The 19,002-nt window shown below is 45.2% G+C and overlaps 1 protein-coding gene across 2 annotated transcripts in view; it reads right to left on the bottom strand.

Annotated features, from left to right (window-relative positions):
* Rbm47 (RNA binding motif protein 47) overlaps window positions 1-19,002 on the bottom strand; it is a 133,806-nt gene that overhangs the window by 74,848 nt on the left and 39,956 nt on the right. For both annotated transcript variants that reach the window (XM_055629387.1, XM_055629386.1), the window contains one exon: window positions 2,768-2,849. The gene's annotated coding sequence lies outside the window, so the exon portion shown is untranslated. Of the gene's footprint in view, window positions 1-2,767; window positions 2,850-19,002 lie in introns of those variants that run through there.

Here is a 19,002-nt window from a genome sequence, read left to right as displayed (position 1 = left end):
CATCCCCATGGTGACACACTTCCTCCAACAAGGCCATACCTAAAGCATTCAACACATGAGTCTATGGGAGGCCGTACCTATTCAAACCACCACAGGATGGAACCTAGGGCTTCATTAGTGTCATGTAAGCACATCAGCAATGGAGTTACATCCTCACCCAAAGAACCGCACTATGAACGCAATGAATATTTATTTACCTTGGGGTTCTGTTAACATTGCTGTTAGCATTTCCTATTACCTTGTGGTTTCCCTGGTGCAGAGATCTTGTTGTACTGGGATAAAGCTTTGCAGCCCTCATGCACAGTCCCCAGAATTTTTGCTACAGTGGCACTGGGCAGGTTTCAAGATGAACTATGAGTCCTTTCCTGTATATAGTAAACATTACTAATGTGTGTTAAGAAAACAACCATTCTGTTCAAAACAGAAGAAGCCAAGAGTTGCTTCTTGAACCTCACTTCCGGGATTGTTTTTGAGTAACCCAGGGTCAATTTGTGACAGGACCCTCTTAGGGCATGACTAAAGAAAAGACAGTCTGCTCGGCTCAGCTCAGCTCAGCTGTCTGACCTTTGGGTGATTCGCTCTTTAATGAGTTTCTCTCACATAGGCCTCATGAGCTGTACAACCTCCTGCTGCCTTCTTGAAATGAGCAGAGGAGAGGGAGGGGTTTCTGAAGACAAGAGGTTGTATGAAAATCTGTTCCTGACAACCTGTAATTTCACTGGCTGAGCTTTAGCTCAGGAATATGAACTACTTAACAACCACCACCACTACAACAAAAATCCTGTTTGACCTAGTGAGGGCACTCAAAGGCTAAGACCAAACTGAAGACCTGAGTTCGATCCCTGGGACCTGAATCATAGGAGAAAACTGCTCACAAAAATTGTCCTGACTTTCGTACGTATGACATGACATGCACAATGCCTCTACAAATGCATGTGTACACACACACACCACAGGATATTTTTTCAAGTTATATCCAAAGAAGAAACAAACGTTCATAATAAAAGTTCAGATTTTCTTCTCCTGGAAAACTGATGACTCTGATCTCAGACTAAGGTAAAATTTTCAGGGGGAGGTGGTGGAGAGAGACTATAAACCTCTTGAAAAGTTCTAGCTTTGATCATTTCCTAAGACCAAATAAACCCTTAAATTCACTCCTGCCTTAGAAACTATCAAGCTCAGGATGGACAACTCAGAACTAGAGTTCCCCCCTTCTCTCTCTCTCTCTCTCTCTCTATTTGTCTCTCTCTCTCATTAGTGTTATCTATCTGTCTATCTATCTATCTACCTACCTACCTATCTACAGACAGACAGAGTTCCCTTTTTTGACAGAGGGCTTCACACAGCTCACACTGGTTATGTAATTGAGAAAGATCCTTGAACTCCTGGTCCTCCTGCCTCTACCTCTGAAGTGCTGGGATCTCAGGCATATAGCACAACAGTGACTTAAACAGTTTTCTCTCTTCCCCCCTTTCTAAAAGAACTGAATCTTTAAAAGAATTTATTTTTTAAACTTTATTTTTATTTTATGTGTTTTGGTGTTCTGTCTGCAAGTATGTCTGTGTAAGGGTGTCAGATCTTGGAGTTACAGACAGTTGTGAGCTGCCTTGTGGGTGCTGGGAATTGAACCCAGGTCCTCTGAAAGGGCACACAGTGCTCTTAACCACTGAGCCATCTCTCCAGCCCCTCAACAATACTCTTGCTAGAAGCTGTCAACACAGAAGACTAAGTCTGAAAACCAGCCTAACGGGCAGGTGCAGAATCAAGGAGCTGAGAGTGGGTGTTCACTCACACCATTTTCTTTTTTTACGTGTAGCTTTTGGTGGGGGATCCATGGGCTGAGCTAATGAGCACCCTGGCCTGATCATATCAAAAATGAAGTAAGACAGAAAAATGAACATGTGATTGGTGACACAGACCTCTTCCTAGAAGCTGGTTGCCATCGTGAGAGGTGCAGGTGAGGGGAACTGACCTCTCAATACACAGGAAAACCAGACTTGGGACCCAGGTCCAGGAATAATGCTGACTGATGTGGAAAGAGGTCTGTCTGGACTCCAAAAACAGCAATGATCCACAAACCTGACCCTCAGCTTGAAAGCTACCCCTTCAGGGATGTCAACAGTTCTTCCGGAAGTGTAACCAAGTCCTTGCTCTACGCCTGAAGCCACTCTTCTCCAGATGAACCCGTCAGCTCTGTGCCACACCTTGGTACTGATACTCGAGGATTATGCTGGAACCCTCAACATGGCTGTCCCCAGCCAGTGCCATCTATCCCCAGCCCCTCTCTGCCTAGTAAGCCAATCAATCTGAGTCTGTCGAAATGGCAACCAAGTTCCAGACCTTCCCTGACTGTCAATCCCCCGGCGCTGGAAAATAGCAGAATACAGGAAGCACTGAACTCTGCGAACATTTCAGGTGGGTTATTTAAGGATTACCAGAATCTAAGTCTCTGTGAGATACACCCCAATTGCAGGCATCTTAAATTGCTGTTGATTGGTGGGTAGAGGCTGAGCACCTGTCTGTAACTGTGGCTGCAGCAGATCACTTCCTCTTCCGGCATCCCTGGGCAGCAGTATTTGCACAGCATATGCTCACACAGAGACACACACAATGCACACACATAAAACTAAACAATGAAAATGTCTTTGAAATGAAAACGGTAACAAGGATGGGTGGTTACTTTCATGTGGAATCTGCTGTGTAATGTTCAGAGCCCCTGCACCGTGTTCATCTGAGTGATGGTCAAGACGGAGCCACCTTAACTTACCGAGCGTCAGTGAGCTGGGGAATGTCGAGTGAGGCTGGGTGGCAGGGAGCAAACCGTTCTTCTAATGTCTTGGTTACCTGGGCTGTGAAATAGAAAAGCTGCCGTCAATAACCCAAACGATGCCAATAAGAACCATTCACAGGGCAGCACGAGGATGGCTGAGTGTCGAGGGTGTTGGGTTGAGACACCGCTGACAGGGGCCAGCGAGATGGCTCAGCCAGCCCACTCAGAGAGTAAAGGCACCTGGCACCCACCCTGACCACTGAATTCAGTCCTGAGGACTGATGTGATGGAAAGAGAGAACTGACACCTACAAATTGTCCTCTAACCTCCATGTGTATGCTGTGGTACACACACCCATCCCAACCCTCCCCATCCCCACACAAAGACGTGCCAAATAAATAAATGTAATAAAAAGGTTTTCTCTCTCTCTCTCTTTTAAGAATTACTGATGAGAATGGCGGAGGAGAGGTAGGGAGAAAAACCTGTTATTGTCATTCATACAGGGATAATGTAACTAAGCATTATGGTACACTGAGAAAAGAGGTGACATCCTTTCGATAGTTTTTTCCCTTTGCATCTCACTCTGACTAGGAGAGGAAGAGGAATAGAGAGAAAACCCTTACAGAGGCAACACGATGACAAACTCAGCTCTGCTGCCCATTTGCTTTGTGACAGGGTCTTATGTAGACCAGACTGGCCTCAAACATACTATATGGTGAGGCTGGCCTTGAACTCCCAATCTTATTGCCTCCAGCTCCCAAGTTCTGGAATTACATGAGAGACACCACCATGGATCTTTTGTTGGTTGGTTGGTTTTGTTTTGTTTTGTTGTTTTTGTTTTTCAAGACAGAGTTTCTCTATGTAACCTTGGCTATCCTGGAACTCACTCTGTAGACGAGGCTGGCCTCATACTCAGAGATTTACCTCTCTCTGCCTCCTGAGTGGCGGGGTAAAAGGCACATGCAACCACAGTGCATCTTGAGTGTTCTATGTGTTTCTTCAGCTTTCCAAGCCTTTTCAGCTGGCCTTTCTGCTCACACATACAGGCCTCCTTAACTGTTTGGTTTTGTGGCCACTAAAACAGTTTTGAGTAGCCAGGTTCTGTACAGCAGATTTTATTATATAATACAGCTCCACAGAGAATGAATCAAACTGTGACAAGAGCCTCACTTCTGGCCCTACCAAGAAAGACCACAGCCTGCCTCTTGGAAAAGGATTATGAATTAGACTAACTCCTGGTGTCCAACTCAGTAAGCATTTGTTCCAAAGTTCTCCCTAGTGCAGGAGCGAAGCTAACTAAGCTTAAACTTCTGATTAGCATACCATGCTTGAAGGAACTTTGACCCACAGACACTTGGCATGGCCTTGCTTCTCGGAGTCCAACCTGTGTCACGAGTGCCCATTTCAAGGGTAATAAAGAACCTGACTGTTTGCTCACAGCAAACGGAGGTGGTGCCATGTCATTACCTGACTTTTATCTCCCTGTCCACCAAACCCTTGACAAAGGAAGTATGCAGCCCACAGGTCAGCTTTCCAAATGATCAAAATGAAAGGGAACAGATTTCTAGACAGAAAAACGCCAGTGTTCTACCTGGCATTTTGAAACATCAGTTTCTTAAGAAGTATGTTTGTGGTCCCAAGATCAAGGCACTTGGAGTAGCGATCATGTGACTGGAAGGCACTGAAAGGTTCCTGGGCTCCTTTTTATTGACATGTTATAAAACAGGAATACAAGGAAGAAACCACAGATGCTGAGAGTCCACGCCCCTCATAAGGACGCAGTCCTGTTGCGTTCATTTGCTAAAGCCCCAGCCCTCAGGGGCTCAGAATGGGACTGTATTCAGAGATCAGATCTTCAGAGCAGTGATCTAAGCTAAATGAAATTCCTAGGATGCGTCCTGATATAATACATATGGATTCCTTACAAGAAGAGGTCTGAGGACATAGACCACGAAATGACAGTGCAGGAAGACAGTCATCTTGGGCCATCAAGATGACTCACCAAGTAAAGGCCCTTGCCACCAGACCTTAGTTTTGGTCCCTGGGACCCACATGGTGAAAGGGGAGAACCAACTCCTACAAGTCGTCCTCTGACCCCCATGGATGCCCTGACACCCAGCAATAAATAAGTAAGCGCTAAAAAAAAAAAAAAGTTAAAGGCAGATGCTCTGATCTCGAATTCCAGGTTCTTCTACAATTATGGTGACATCAACTCCTGCTGCAGAAGCTGCTTGTCTGTGGTAGTTTCTTACCTAGTGAAACCAACCTATGCCAACTTCCCACACCCCACCCAATACCATGTCCCAGAACTAGCATGCCAAAGATGAGCACAGATGACTAAGCACACAATTAAAGGACTAAAGTGGACAGTGAGGAGTGGGGGAGGGGGGCACACCGTAACCATCAAACGTATAACCTCTACAGTACCATAAGGCCACGTAAAAGACAACCTTGGCTTGACCATGCTGATGGTTCCTCAATTTACAATTTTTTGGCGAAGGTAGTGCAGGACATTCATGCTTTCAGTGCAGATTAAATGAACACCTATTCTACACCAGGTCCTTTTGCCAAATGCAAGGAATAGCCAACTGTGGATCAATGGATGTATTTCCTGTAGCCTTGGCACCCAGACCAGAAATATTAAGTTGGAAAGACAAAGCCACTGCCCTCTAAGTGGGAGCAGATTAACAGGACATGGGATTGCAGGGAGGCCATTATAAAATGCTGAGATGCCAGCTAGCATGTTCAAGGAAACCAGGGAGGCAGGAATTTCTCCATCTAGACTAATCAAGGAAGATGAGGATTGAATCATGAAGGATGAGTCGATATTTCCATCAGAATGACGAGAGGACATTTTCCAGAGTTCGTGGGAAAGGAGGGGACAAGGGACGTGACAAGAAGAGTATCCAGTTCGGCAAGCGAGATGGAGAGTGGGAGGGCCTGAGGCTGAATGAACAGAGAAACCAGAATTCATATCTGATGGCACAGGGAGCCACTGAAGACTTGTAGTCTCGAAGGAAGCCTTCCTGGAATTGAATGGAGGAGCACTCTGACCACAATGTGGAGGAGTGCTGAGGGACCTGGGCGCAGGGGTGCTCGGGGTCAAAGCTAGAGACGCGGAACTAGAATGGTCAGTGTGTTCAGCCATGGCCAATGCAGACGCAGCCTAGGGCATCACATTCACAGGTGGGGGCACTGCGTTTTAGAGGAAGGGAAAGGGAAAGAAGTGTCTGTGGGGGGAACAAAGCAAGGGAGGGAGTAAAGGAGGGGGTGAAACAAACATATGGACTACTTTGACCATTCATTAGCCCCGGCTGGCACAGAACTATGCAGATGAGGATGACCTTGAACTCAAGATCTCTCTGCCTGGAAAGATCCATCCTCTTAAGTACTTGAAGTTTAGTCATTTACCCATATGTTTCCAAAAAAAAAGGACTCTACTTTAGCCATCAGAAAGCAAACCTCCTTTTTCCTACCTGTTCCTGAAGCAGGAATGCGCCCACTTTCCTTACACACCTGTCAATCTGCAGAGGTAAGAAAGAGTGGCACTTCCTTCACAGGGAGGATTCTTGAGTTAATTAGCCTAATGTGTGAGTGCAGTGGGTGCTAATTAAAGCAGAAATAAACACTGAAAAACAAATGGGAGACTAATGATTGTGTAATTAAATATTGCTCTCCCTCTCAGTGAACATAAGCCAGACTAAAACAACGACCAAGATAACAAAGGGTTAAAAAAAAAAAAAAACCTATTTACTTGTCTGGAGATATGCTGGGTTTGATTTCCCTGGCTCTCTCCCAGGCTCTCACACAGCCTTCAAGAGCGGACCAATAATAAATGTCTTCACAGCGTTTTGGCTAAGGTAAGACTTTGTAGAAAAATAATAATTCTGAAGGAACATTAGAATTTTCAGGCTGAAGAGAAGCCAGACATTAAATCTTGCATCTATCAGCCAAGCATTGGAAGGCTGAGTCAGGAAGGAGACAGTGAATTTGAGGCCAGCCTGGGCTACATGGAGAACTCCAATCAAGCCTGAGCTACGAGGTGGCTCTCAGTCTCAACTCCCAGCACTTACACACACTAGTAACCTTAAAACTTGGGAGGGGGTGAGGGGAAAGCAGGAGAGTGGGCAGATCCCTGGAGAACCAGCTCAGTCTAGCCAATAGAGTGCTGTCCTGTTCACAGTGAGAGAGCTCAACTATAAAAACGAGGTGGGTGGTAAGAGCAAGTCGACTGCACAGGTACAAACACACAGAGAACACACACACACATACACGCCCGCACTGAAGTGTAATAACTGTAAATGACATTACAGTAAAGACTGAAGGTAGGAAAGGTAGAGGAGAGAAGGCCCCGTGAGGAAGTGGATATTTATATCCCAAAGAAAGGGGGGCGCATGTGCAGGCCTGAACACATCCCCTCTTTGTGCGGGCGAAACTAGGTAGGGGTGTAAAACGGCTTCCTTACGAGAGAGCCATTTTGAAAAAGTCCAAAGTCTTCGCTCTCCAAGAACAGTACTTTCTTAACCTGGCTTCCCTGGACAAGCTGCCCTCTTGTGGTTCCTGGACACAAAAGCAGGCAACAAGCCCAGCCTGTTCACCAACGCCCAGTAGGAGACCCGAGGATGGGTAAGCCACATGCTTCTATGTGTGAGGGGATGTGACTGTCATGGGCTAGGGGCACAGCTTAAAGTCACTACAGAAATTGCATTACCGTAAAATAATATGGTTTGAGGCTCACACATTCCACAGATGATTTAATCTCAATGTTAACTTCGACTTAATTTGAATATGCTACTACCTACTTTCATACTGGCAAGGTGGAGCCAGCCAGCCTATCAAGAGCAAGCACAGACCTCACCCACGACAGTGCCAAGAAAGCAGAATTGCAAGTTCATATTCTGCCTTCTGTGGGCATGACTCAGGAGTCGCACAGTATCTTTGCACCAAGAAAACAAAAGTAACCAAATGGCATTCAACTTTGTTTCCAAAAAAATTGATATAGGGAATCCAGGCGTCCCAAGAAATACTTAGCAAGAAAGAGATGGAAGCCCCTTTGGCGTCCTGGGCCTCTAACCCCAGCAATTAAAAGTGGAAGTAGGAGATGAGTTCAAGTTTATCCTCAGCTACAGAGTTTGAGACCAGCCTGAGCTACAGAAGACCCAGGTTCCCAAAATAAAACAAAACAAAATAAACACACAAGAGTGGAAATGGAAACCCCATAGAAATAACTAAACAAAAGATATTCCTAAAATAAAAGGTCTTGTGTATGTAGCCCAGGCTGGTCGTGAGTTGGCTATGTGGATGAAGCAGGCCTTGAACTCCTGATCCTCTTGTCTCTACCTCCCAATCACTGAGATGACAGGCCTACCCCACCATGCCCAGCTGGACATTTGTTTTAAAGACTTCTGTTAATTTTTATGTGTATAGGTGCTTTGCCTGCATGTATGTATGTGCAGGACACGCATGACTGGTGCCCAAGGAAGCCAGAAGAGAAAATATCAGATTCCCAGAGACTGCAGTTAAATATGGCTGTAAGCTGGAAGGTGGGTGCTGAAAATCAAACCCAGGACCACTGGAAGAGCAACTAGAGGTCTTCCTCTCTGCAGCTTCCTACCAATTTTCATATATATATATATATATATGGGTATAATAGTACAGACTGCAATCCCAGCAAAGGGGAAAAAGGGAACTAAAGGAGAAGGTCTTGAGTGGGAGGCTTATTCCGTCAGGAAGGACTGGGGAGGTGGCTCAGAGGGTAAAATTGCCTGCTGTGCAAGACCAAAGAGCTCGTTTGGATTCCCAGAGCCCATGGTAGATGAAGAGCTCTAAGCGCTGTCCACTGACTTGCACAAGCCTGTTGTGGCTCTCATTTGGAAGCCACCGTGCTGGCTTCTGACGACTGCTCTCTTGAAAAGATCCTGCTCGTCACCAGCCCTGCCCCCCTTCCCTTGCCTTTCCTCACTTTCTTCTTACACTATAATTACCGTAAGCATGCATATTCACTTTTAGCTGGTCCTAGTATCTACCTGCTTCCCTCCCTGAGAAGTGAGTCCCAGGAGAAGGGCCTCTCTACTGCACTAGACCCACCCTGAAGATGGGGTCTGTCACTAGTCAGTGCTTAACATCTGAGAAAACACTCTCGCTTGGTCAGACAATGCGCCTTTCATCAAATTAGTTTCAAACAACATCCTCCAGTCCTTCCTTAGGTCTGCCTCGAGTCCTTCTCATAACAAAAGCTCATATATTTGCTCAAATCTCAGAGTGACCGTGAGAGACAAATAAACAAAACAAAACAAAACCTCTGCAAAACGAATCTTTGGGACCAGAGACTGGTGGTGAACCAGGGGCCCTTTGTTCTAAAGCTGAGAATGCAGGTGTGTGAGGATCTGGTGTCTCTGGGTTCACACAGAAACAATGGATTTCAGCAGAGCTGTTCCAACAGCTTAAAGGTTTACCTCTGAGCAGGCCGAGCGATGTACAGCACAACCCATGGAAGGCTGGGAAAAGTGCAGGGTTGGAGGCCAGGCTACGTCACCAGACCTTGTGGCAAAAAACAAAATAAAGGTGCAGCTCTGCAGCTGAAGGGCCCCAGGAAGGTTTATGGCACAAAGAATGATCTTGTAAGAAATGGGCTAGGAGGCTTCAGCCCCACCCTGAGAGCCCCATGCTCCCTCTCATGCCCATCCTATGGATAACAGTCCCACCATCTCACGGCCACTCCCACACATCACTTCCTGCCCCCTTCCCTCTTTTTTATTGTTGAGCACCTGCACATGTTTTGTCTTTTGAGACAACATCGTTCATGTAGCCAAGACTGGCTTTTGACTTGATGTGTAGCAGGATGGTCTTGAATTCCTGACGCTTCTGCCTTGACTGCCCAAGAGCTGGGGCTGCAGACACTGGCTGTCAAATCCAGCTCTTGACCTCTTCCTTTGAAAGTGCCGTTTGACAACATATTGGGCACAATAGGGTATCTGGGTGTTGCATTCTCACATGATTCAGACAGCCCCACGTACTACTTGGGAAAATGGCAGGTATTGTGGTGTATGCCTGTAATCCCAGCACTTGGGAGAAAGGATGAAGAGTTCCAAGATGAACTAGAAAGCCTCTGGTCAAAAGAAGAGAAGAAAAGGGAAGAGAGGAGAGAAGGTAGAGAAGAGGAGAGAAGAAAGAGGATTGTTTTCCACTACTGTCCAGAATGTACGGCAATGCCAATTTGTGACTCATCTTTTCTTTTTTTTATTTCTGTCCCCTAAACTAATCATTTGTAGAAATGAAAGGTGCTGCTTAATTGGGCCAGCGGTGTTTTGTTTCATCAGTACCTAGAGCCAGCTCCACTCCTCCAGTCTCGGTCCAATGCCAGTTCCTCCACGATGCCTTTCCTTCCAACCTAAAACAGGTACTTTCCCCTCTCCTTCTCACACCCCACGCTGCTATTAAGCTTCCTCGCAGTACTTATCACAGATTGCAACTAAATACTGGCCAAGTCTGGTTAGTGCTCAGGTATCCCCAGTTGTGGTCTCCATGGAGACAGGGTTGTTGTCTCTGTTCACCTCTGCAGCTCAGGTGGAGCCCAATATCTAATACAATCCACTAGCTCAAGATCACAAAAGAAAGCGGTGAGGCCACTGTGGAAAGTGGAAGGGCCATATGATCCACTGGAACATCCTTGGCTATACGGAAGGCATCTAAGTCAACACGCTCTACACTCTTGTGTCTATTGAACCACTATACACAACAGCCAAACTAGGGAATCAGCCTAGATGCCCATCAACAGACAAACCCATGAAAGAAAAAGACAAACATGGACCCAACAGACAAAGAGCAATTAAATGTCATTGCAGAAGAATGGGTGGAACTGGAGATAATGATGCTAATTAAAATGAGCCAGACTCATTTATTTAATATATAGAATATATATAACACACAAGCAAAATTAGAGCTATTTAGGGATAGAGAAGAGACTGGGGGCAGAATATGAGCAAAGTATAATGACATGTATGCATGAAAAGGCTGAACAAGCCGGGCACAATGGCACACCCCTGTAATCCCAGCGCTCAGTGAGGGAGGCAGGCGGATCTCTGCGAGTTCAAGGCCAGCCTGGCCTATAAGGCAAGTCCAGGATAGCAAGGCTACACAGAGAAACCGTTTCGAAAACAAGAAAAAAAATGTTGCACAAAACCTATATTGCCAGGCATGGTAACGCACAACGCACTTACGATAATGGGAACATTATCGTCTCCTATAATCCTTCCCCTATAATCCTGGCATTAGAGAGGTAGAGGCAGGAAGACCAAGATTTCAAGTCCAGCCTGGGCTAGATGAGATTCTATCTAGAGAAAGGAAAAGCAACATTGTTTTGGACACTAAAGAAAAAAAGGAAAAAGAAAACAAAACAGAAATCATACAATAAAATTTAACTGCAATAATCTCAAAGAACAAAGAGGTAAAAACGAGGGTTTGGGTCCGGCCAGCGTTTAGCCAGGGGTCACACAAATGTCTCCCAGCCCTGAAGTGTAAAAGAGTATCCAGGCAATCCTATTTGGCAGTTCACCACGGGTGACCAGCACCAGCGAAGGCAAAGCCTTGACTCAGCAGAATTCTTCAGCATTTCACTAGTTATCACCCCCACCATCTTTCAGGGCCCCACCCAAGTCAGGAAGACAGGCTAGCCTTCAGTGAGGATTTGTGTTGTTCTGCTAACTCAGCCTTTATCACGGGGTAGGAAGAACACTTGCTAGTGATTTCTCAGTTCCCAGTTCTGTCTGGTGGCACAGAACATGCTCCAGGCTGACGCCTGTGCACGACAAACCACCAACTAAACAGACAACCTTATGATCTTCCTGGTTTCAAGCAGATTTTGATACTTACCTTTCTTTTTCTCCTCTAAATTACTCATCACTGGACAGCCACGAGACGGAAGCCTGTGAAATCGCTCGCCTACAAGCACATGCTGACTCTGGGAACACTACGCGCGGCTAGCTCACAACCACACACTTGCTTTGGGAACATTACCTTCTCTCATTGAGGCACAACGGTTAAAAACATGATGAGTCAGCCAAAATACTGTTGTCCAAACACCCAAAGCACTCACCGAGTTTGCACAATCACCAGGAATTTCCTAACAGGCCCAGAGCCTGACAGAAGTTTCACCAGAGTTAGACGGGATCTGCATTCACCTCAGAGAAAATGCTTCAAGCCCTGGGTTCCAACTCCAACACTGCACAGAATCAAGTGTGATGGCACACGGCTATGTAGTGAGTTCAGGGCCAGCTTGAGCTACATGCTCAAAAGAATTTTTAAAGAGAGGGAGAGAGAGAGAGAGGAAGAAAAAGAAGAAGGAAGAGGAAGAAAAGAGGAGGGAGGAAAAAGGGAAAAACAGAAAGTGCAGAGCTCTGCACTCCCTCAGAGCTTCCTAAGATCAATTTTTAAAACACAAGAGCAATGCAGCCAGGCGTGGTAGTACATGCCTAATTCTAGCACAAGGCATTGTGAGGAAGAATGATCTTCAGCATTTCTTCTACTCTACAACACACCAGTCACACATTTTAACATTTCTCAAATAACCCTTGGCCTCGCTTATTCTTTTTTAAAAAAGTATCATTAAATGACCAGAATGTTTTACACTCTGTAATCAAGGCCCTTGAAATTTAACCTGCAAAATTCACCATATTTAAAGATATGCTAAATCAATAGAAAGGTCACCTTCACTACCTCGCTCTAGGACCAGAGACAAAGGACAGCAACTGGACTGTGAAAGTGAGGTGATTTAAAAAAGAAGGGGGGTTGGGGGAGGGTCCAACCTGAGAAGCAGAACAGGGGAAAGGCGTTCAAAAGTCTCAGGCTGCTGAGGCAGGTACCATTACCTTATAGGGCCCCTCTCCTTGCCAAGACTAATCCTATTTTCACCCCCAGTAGGATTCTTGGTTCTTCTCATCTGTGTTAGTTGTGTGACTAGGGCTGTGAGAAGATACCACACCCAAAAGCCACTTGGGGGTGAAAGGGTTTTTTTGTTTGTTTTGTTTAGTTTCTTACATATCTAGAGAAGCAGTCCACTGAGGGAAGCCAAGGCAGGGACTCTAACTGGACAGGAACCTGGGGAAAGGAGCTGAAGCCATGGAGGGGTGCTGCTTACTGTCTTGCTCCCCATGACTTGTTCAGCATGCTTTATTATATATAGAACCCAGGACCACCACCCCAGAGATGACACCACCCAAGCTGACTGGACCCTCACCATCAACCACTGATTAAGAAAATGCCCTCCAGGATTGTCTACAGCCCAATCTTATGGAGTCATTTTTTTTTCAATTGAAGTTCTCTCCTCTCACACCATCCAAGGCTGCCTCCAAGGAGATAACATGTTCATTTCCCCAAAGTGAGTTTCTCTTTTTGCTTTGTGTTATGCTGCACTTGAGACAGGGTCTCATTTAGCTCAGGCTAGCCTTAAACTTACTTTAGAGCTTATGCTGACCTTGAACTCCTGATCTTCCGAGTTTACCTCCAAGGTGAGGATGGAGGCAGGAAGAGCAAGGAGATCAAGGTTATCTCCCATTACATAGCTAGTTCAGGCCATCCTGGGCTAATCAATCAAAACAGACAAGACAGACCCCACCAAGTAAAGTCATAGAACCTCAAGTCCTGCCTCATTGACACTTCATATGACACAGCATTTCAGAAGTTCAATTAATGTCAAATGTCAGTAATTAATACTAAGCCATCGCATCTTAAGTGAATCAGCACGCCATGCTTGGGCCTTTTCCAGCCAGAGTCTACAGATATGTTAATGCACAAAATGCACTGCTTTTCAGGTAACAGGCACATATACACACACCTCGTCCATAAAAAGTTTCCTTCTTATGCATGACTACTACCTCGTAGAAACTTCATCCCTTGACAACAAAAATATGTATGGAATTGCTCGAACACAACATTTTCCTGGCAGAGATGACAGCAGTGGCGAATTCAGTCTGAGCAATGAGAGCTGTGCTGGGAGAGTGCAATTATTCAAATGCTATCCCAGAAAGCTCAAGGATAATTGGAACAGCTGCCTAGACTTAGCCAAGAGGCTGGAGTCATGGCTCAATGTAGAAGCCCCTGGGTTTGAGTCCCAGAACCATAGTAAAAATAAATATGTAAATAAAGAAAATAATTCAGAATGAGTTGTTACAGTTGAGAGACATTTTTTAGCCTTCTTTTTAAAAAAAAAAATCATAAGTACATTTTAGTGCAGCCAGCAACCTGTACGTTACTCACCATCAGACTAAACCAACACCATAGAAACTGACTGTTTCCTTTTTTCTTTTCTTTCTAGACTTGGTGGCACAGGTGTATCTCTGGGAGCTGAAGGCCATCCTGGTCTATGTAGGAAGTTCCGGACCAGCCAGGCCTACAGAGAGACCCTGCCTCAAAAACAAACAGAAATCTCGGGGAGGCAGAGACAGGCAGATCTCTATGAGTTTGAGGCTAACCTAGTCTGCAATGTGAGTCTAGGACAAACAGGGCTACACAGAGAAACGCTGTCTCAAAAAAACCAAACCAAACAGAACCACAAACAAACAAAATTGTGTGTGTGTGTGTGTGTGTGTGTGTGTAGCATCTATGAATGATGTCTATTCTTGTTACTGTGGGTATGTGCAGGAGTCTTTTCCTTAATCTCTATCAACCTCCAAGGTTACTTCTTGAAGTTGAAAATGAACAGAAATAAAATGTGAACAGACCTGCACAGGCATGTCCTTCAGAAGGGCACTGTAAAAGGACAACTGCCCCGAACATTTTAAAGCCGTGGGAAATACAGTATAGAGGTCATCCTCTGTGGGCCATAGCTAGATCGTAGTTCACACATCCTAGCCAGGATTCCATTTTGTTCTAGTGGCAGGTAGGTAGGAAGGGACGATCCAGCCCACAGAAACTCTGCCGTGGGCTCTCCTCTGGGCTGCACTGAAGTCTTCAGGCACTCAGGAGACTGAAGCAGAAGGATTGCAAGTCTGAGGCCTGCTTGAGATACGGAGAATGATCTCAGAAAAAGGAACTGGGTACGGCGTGTGGCGACACATTTCTGTAATCCTACCCAGCATGTGAGAGCTGTCCTCCAGACTGCTGCCGGTGGACAAAGCACAGCAACTGCCCAAGAGGACAAACAATTTTAACAGCCAGCTTCGCTGTGCCAGATAGGCAACCATTTATAAGGGCTCCTGGGATGTACAAGATTTTTAAACAGACCTAGGGTCAAGTGCTTCCTGCACAAATATGAAGACCGGAGTTCCAGTCCCCACGCAGCACCCACAAGAAAACCTAGGGATTCTTGCACATGAAAGTCTAATCCCAGTGCTGTAGCAAACAGAAGCAGGAGGATTGATAGGGCTTCCGTGAGACATGCTGCCTCGTGGAAATGTTCCTCTTTGATCTCTGCCAGTGAGCACACACGCACACACACACACATGCACGCGCACACACACATGTGATGCAGGAGGCTCCTGTGTATTTACTGAAGATACGGGGTCTCTGGGTCAAGTTGGGCACTCATTCTTGGACCTATAGAAGCTCTGCATTGTGCTGGAAAAACTGTGGTGCCAGCAGTAAGGATGACATCACTAAGAGATTACCCATGATCTGTCACTTCCTGGTGTATGCAAATCGTTTAGCTTTTCTGCACTTGATTTTCTTCATTTGACTGATCACAGTACCTGAGTTAGCGTACCTTAGTGACTTCCTGTTTGCTGGAAGAATAAAGAAATTAGTAGCGGACAAACAAACAACAGTGATATATAATCCCTCCAGTTATGGCTTTGTTTTCTCCTTTGTGCCGTATGGTTCTTACAATTAGATCAGGATTTCATGTAACAAAGGTGTAAGTATTATAAAGAGAAATTATCTTCAGTGGTTAAGAAAAGGAAGAATATTTAACTTGAAGGACAATTTCAAAAGAGGGCTGGAGCGATGGCTCGGCCATTAAAAGTAATGGCTGCTCTTCCAGGGGACCAGGGTTCAGTTCCTGGCACCCACATGACAGCTCTCAATTATCCATTTCCAGGGGATATGACGCCCTCTTCCGGCCTCTGTGGGCACCAGTTACATACTTGGTGCACATATACATACAAAGTATTCACATACATAAAAAATAAGTTAACCACTTAATAAGCAAAATTCTTTGTAAAAAAAAAAAAATGAAAGGTCTACAGAATTCTCAGTTCTACAAAATATCAAAATAGTATTGGACATTTTGGGCTTAAAATGATCATTTGTTAAAAGCTAAATGGTAGGTCAGATGAGCTGCCACAAAGATATAGCAACTACAGGGCAGTGTTTAGAGCGTTTTTCACATAAATAATAAGATAGCAGTGATCACACAAGGTACACAAATCCAGATTGTTCTTTAGCTTCTTTGTGAGGACAGTAGGTTATTAGACTTTTGGGACTTGTGATATTCTCCAAGAATAGAAGAAATTTACAATATTTTTATATAAAAGACAAATTCATTATTTCATAAATGGTCTGGGCAATGCTGGCACCATGAAAAGAAATGAAATTTCTACTAAGATCAAGTGTAATTACAGTTTTTCTAAGAAATGGGAACATTTATTTACTAACTTACAGAGGAACTAAGGAAACAAATTAAAAAGTTAAAAGAAGAAATTTGGATTAACAACAACTAAAAACAAACAAACCAAAAAACCAACCAACCAAACGAACAAAAAAAAACCAAAAAACAAAAAAACAGTAGAATGACTCTCACCAGGTTGTTATAGACAAACCTGTGTTTTCAATTTCTTTTCATTTCTATAAGTGACCACAAGCTCATAAAGAGAAGACAGGTTTTAAACAAGTCTTAAAAGGGACAAAATTCAAGGAGTAACAACTGAGGCATAAAGCTTACCAATCATTTCCTAAACTGTGGAGGTCCCTAAGGGTCTTATCTTAGACCATGCCTGCTGAGACTGCACTAGCCTAACTTCAAGCATTACAACCCCACAGAGAATACTCAACTCATACCATAGCTCCCAAGGAAAATATTTTAGCAGTTACCTACAAGAAGGCACCGCCAAAAGCCCTCTCTTAAGAAGGGCCACACAGCTTTAGGATTGCAACCTTGAATGACTTTGTCCTTAATCCCAGTCAGGCCACTTTGACCGGGGGCTCTTTGTGTTTGAGGGCCAATCCATGCCAGCTGCCCTGGGATTGTTGAGACTGAAGAGATGCATGAGGCAGTTTGGTCATGGGAAGAGTCACAGCTAATTCCTGATTTTCTCTGTGCTTTGCGCCCTGTCCCAAGCTCCTGAAGTGTGGCTCCAGAGGGGAAATGCACTGCTGAGCTCTCAGGTGCCATCTGGGCTAGAACAGGACAGGCTGGTGGCCTCTCCTGACCAACCGCCCCTGGGAAGGATACTGTGCTGCAAAAAGTGTTGTGTTACTGGGAAGGGGGTTGTAGCCTTGGGAAGGCTGTTGTATATATGGAAAAGGCGTTGTCACTTATCTTGCTAGGTTCCCACCAAGGGGCCTAGTAGAAGGGCCTGGGAAAAGACGTCTGCTCAGGGGGCGGCATCTCTGACTGACAGGCTGAGACTCCTAGAGTGCAGCCATAGGCAACCGAATGCATTCCTTTCTTCAGAGAGCCCGGGCCTTAACTTAGCTATTTTCCCAAGGTTACATCCTTAACTTGTTTATTATAAACATTCTATCCTCTGATCAGCTAACATAATACATAGGAATACATTTCCCAAATGGTAAAGTACCAAAGTGTCAATGTAGTAACACAGTGAGAATGGCATACCTTTGAAGCTGGCCATTATCTTATTCATTTGACTTTTAGCTGATGGTGGGATGGAATTCAGGACCCGGAGCCACAAAATAAGCCCTAACCTTATTTTGCTAAACACTTGTGATTACCATGTGACAGGCATATTATACATGTTTAGCATGTGTGATCACATGCTAGCCACATGAATCCCTTGAAGGGGCTAGTAAAATGGCTCAGGAAATAAAGACATTTGCCACAGAACCCAGGCAACCAGAGTTCAGTCCCTGGAGCTGGTGTAAAGGTGGAGCAAATGAACTCCACAAATGTAGTCCTGTCACCTCCACGTGCGTCCACAGGTACACACATGCACACACAATAATAATGATGATGAATAGAAAGTATTAGTCCCATCAGGTAATATGGTATCCACTTCCAGAAGGAGAGGCTCCGGTAGGCTGCCATGAAATAAGTTCTCCCAGTGGCAAACAGCTGGTGACCAGAAGAAAAACAGGAGTTACTTGACAAAGTTCCCCTGAAAAGGTCATGAATCGCTGACTCCAAGCTCATTTGGTGGCCTGATAGGGAAGAAGCCCTAAGTGACTCACTTGTGAACACATGACTACTCAGTTCCTTGTGGGCACGCTTTCTGAAACAGCTTCCTAAAGCAGAGCCAAGCCGAAGACCCACAGCGGCCTCGGTTCTCCCTGTTCCGGAGCCCATAGTCAGCTCCGAGGGTACCCTGATAGTTCCTCAAACAGCTCCTCCCCACGAGGCTTCTCCTCCACAGCTGTGTGCAGACTCAGTATCTCATGGCCCCAGGAGCTAATCAGGGCTCTAGAAAACAGCCTGGGGGACAGGACAATGGCAAAAAAGTTTTTCTATTTATTTATTCCACCATCCATCCATTCATTGTTTTTGAGGCAGGTTCTCACTCTGTGCCTTTGGCCTCGAGCTCGTTCATCTGCATGCCTCTGCCTCCAGGACACTGAAGGTGTGTGCACCACCACCCAAGGCTGGTCTCAGTCTCTGGAAGTCTCGAGCTGGGTGTGAAGGTACATGCCTTTGATTCCAACCTGGTCTACACAGCGAGTTCCAAGCTAGCCAGGGCTGAGCAGTGAGAGAGACCTTTAAAATTTTAAATCCTGTTTCCTCTTTCCTGATCTTCACTTTTTGGCATTTTAGACTTTTAAAAAAGTATAATAACCTTATGGTTAAAAGAAGGAGAAGAAGAAAAAAGACTACAGACAGATTTAAAAAGAAAAAGGTCTCAAATTCAGTTTCAAATTCAGCATTCGGCTCCCCCATAATCCCATGGACAAAGACTGGTGGTGAGAGAGAGGTACCTCTGTGTGAAGAAGCCAAAGGCAGCCATGGAGGAGTCTATGGCCTGGAATTTAAGAGGACAGCTTCCCTCTGCCTCGGATTTTCATCCCACACCCTTATCCAGCTTTGGGATTTAAATTGCAATGCCCTTACATCTCTTGGAAGCATTTTCTGT

This window comes from Psammomys obesus, unplaced genomic scaffold (assembly GCF_907164565.1).
Source record: "Psammomys obesus unplaced genomic scaffold, mPsaObe1.curated_primary_1811, whole genome shotgun sequence".
Classification (NCBI taxonomy): domain Eukaryota; kingdom Metazoa; phylum Chordata; class Mammalia; order Rodentia; family Muridae; genus Psammomys; species Psammomys obesus.
Note: the sequence above shows the minus strand (reverse complement) of the source record. Positions and strands in the feature narration are given on the sequence as shown.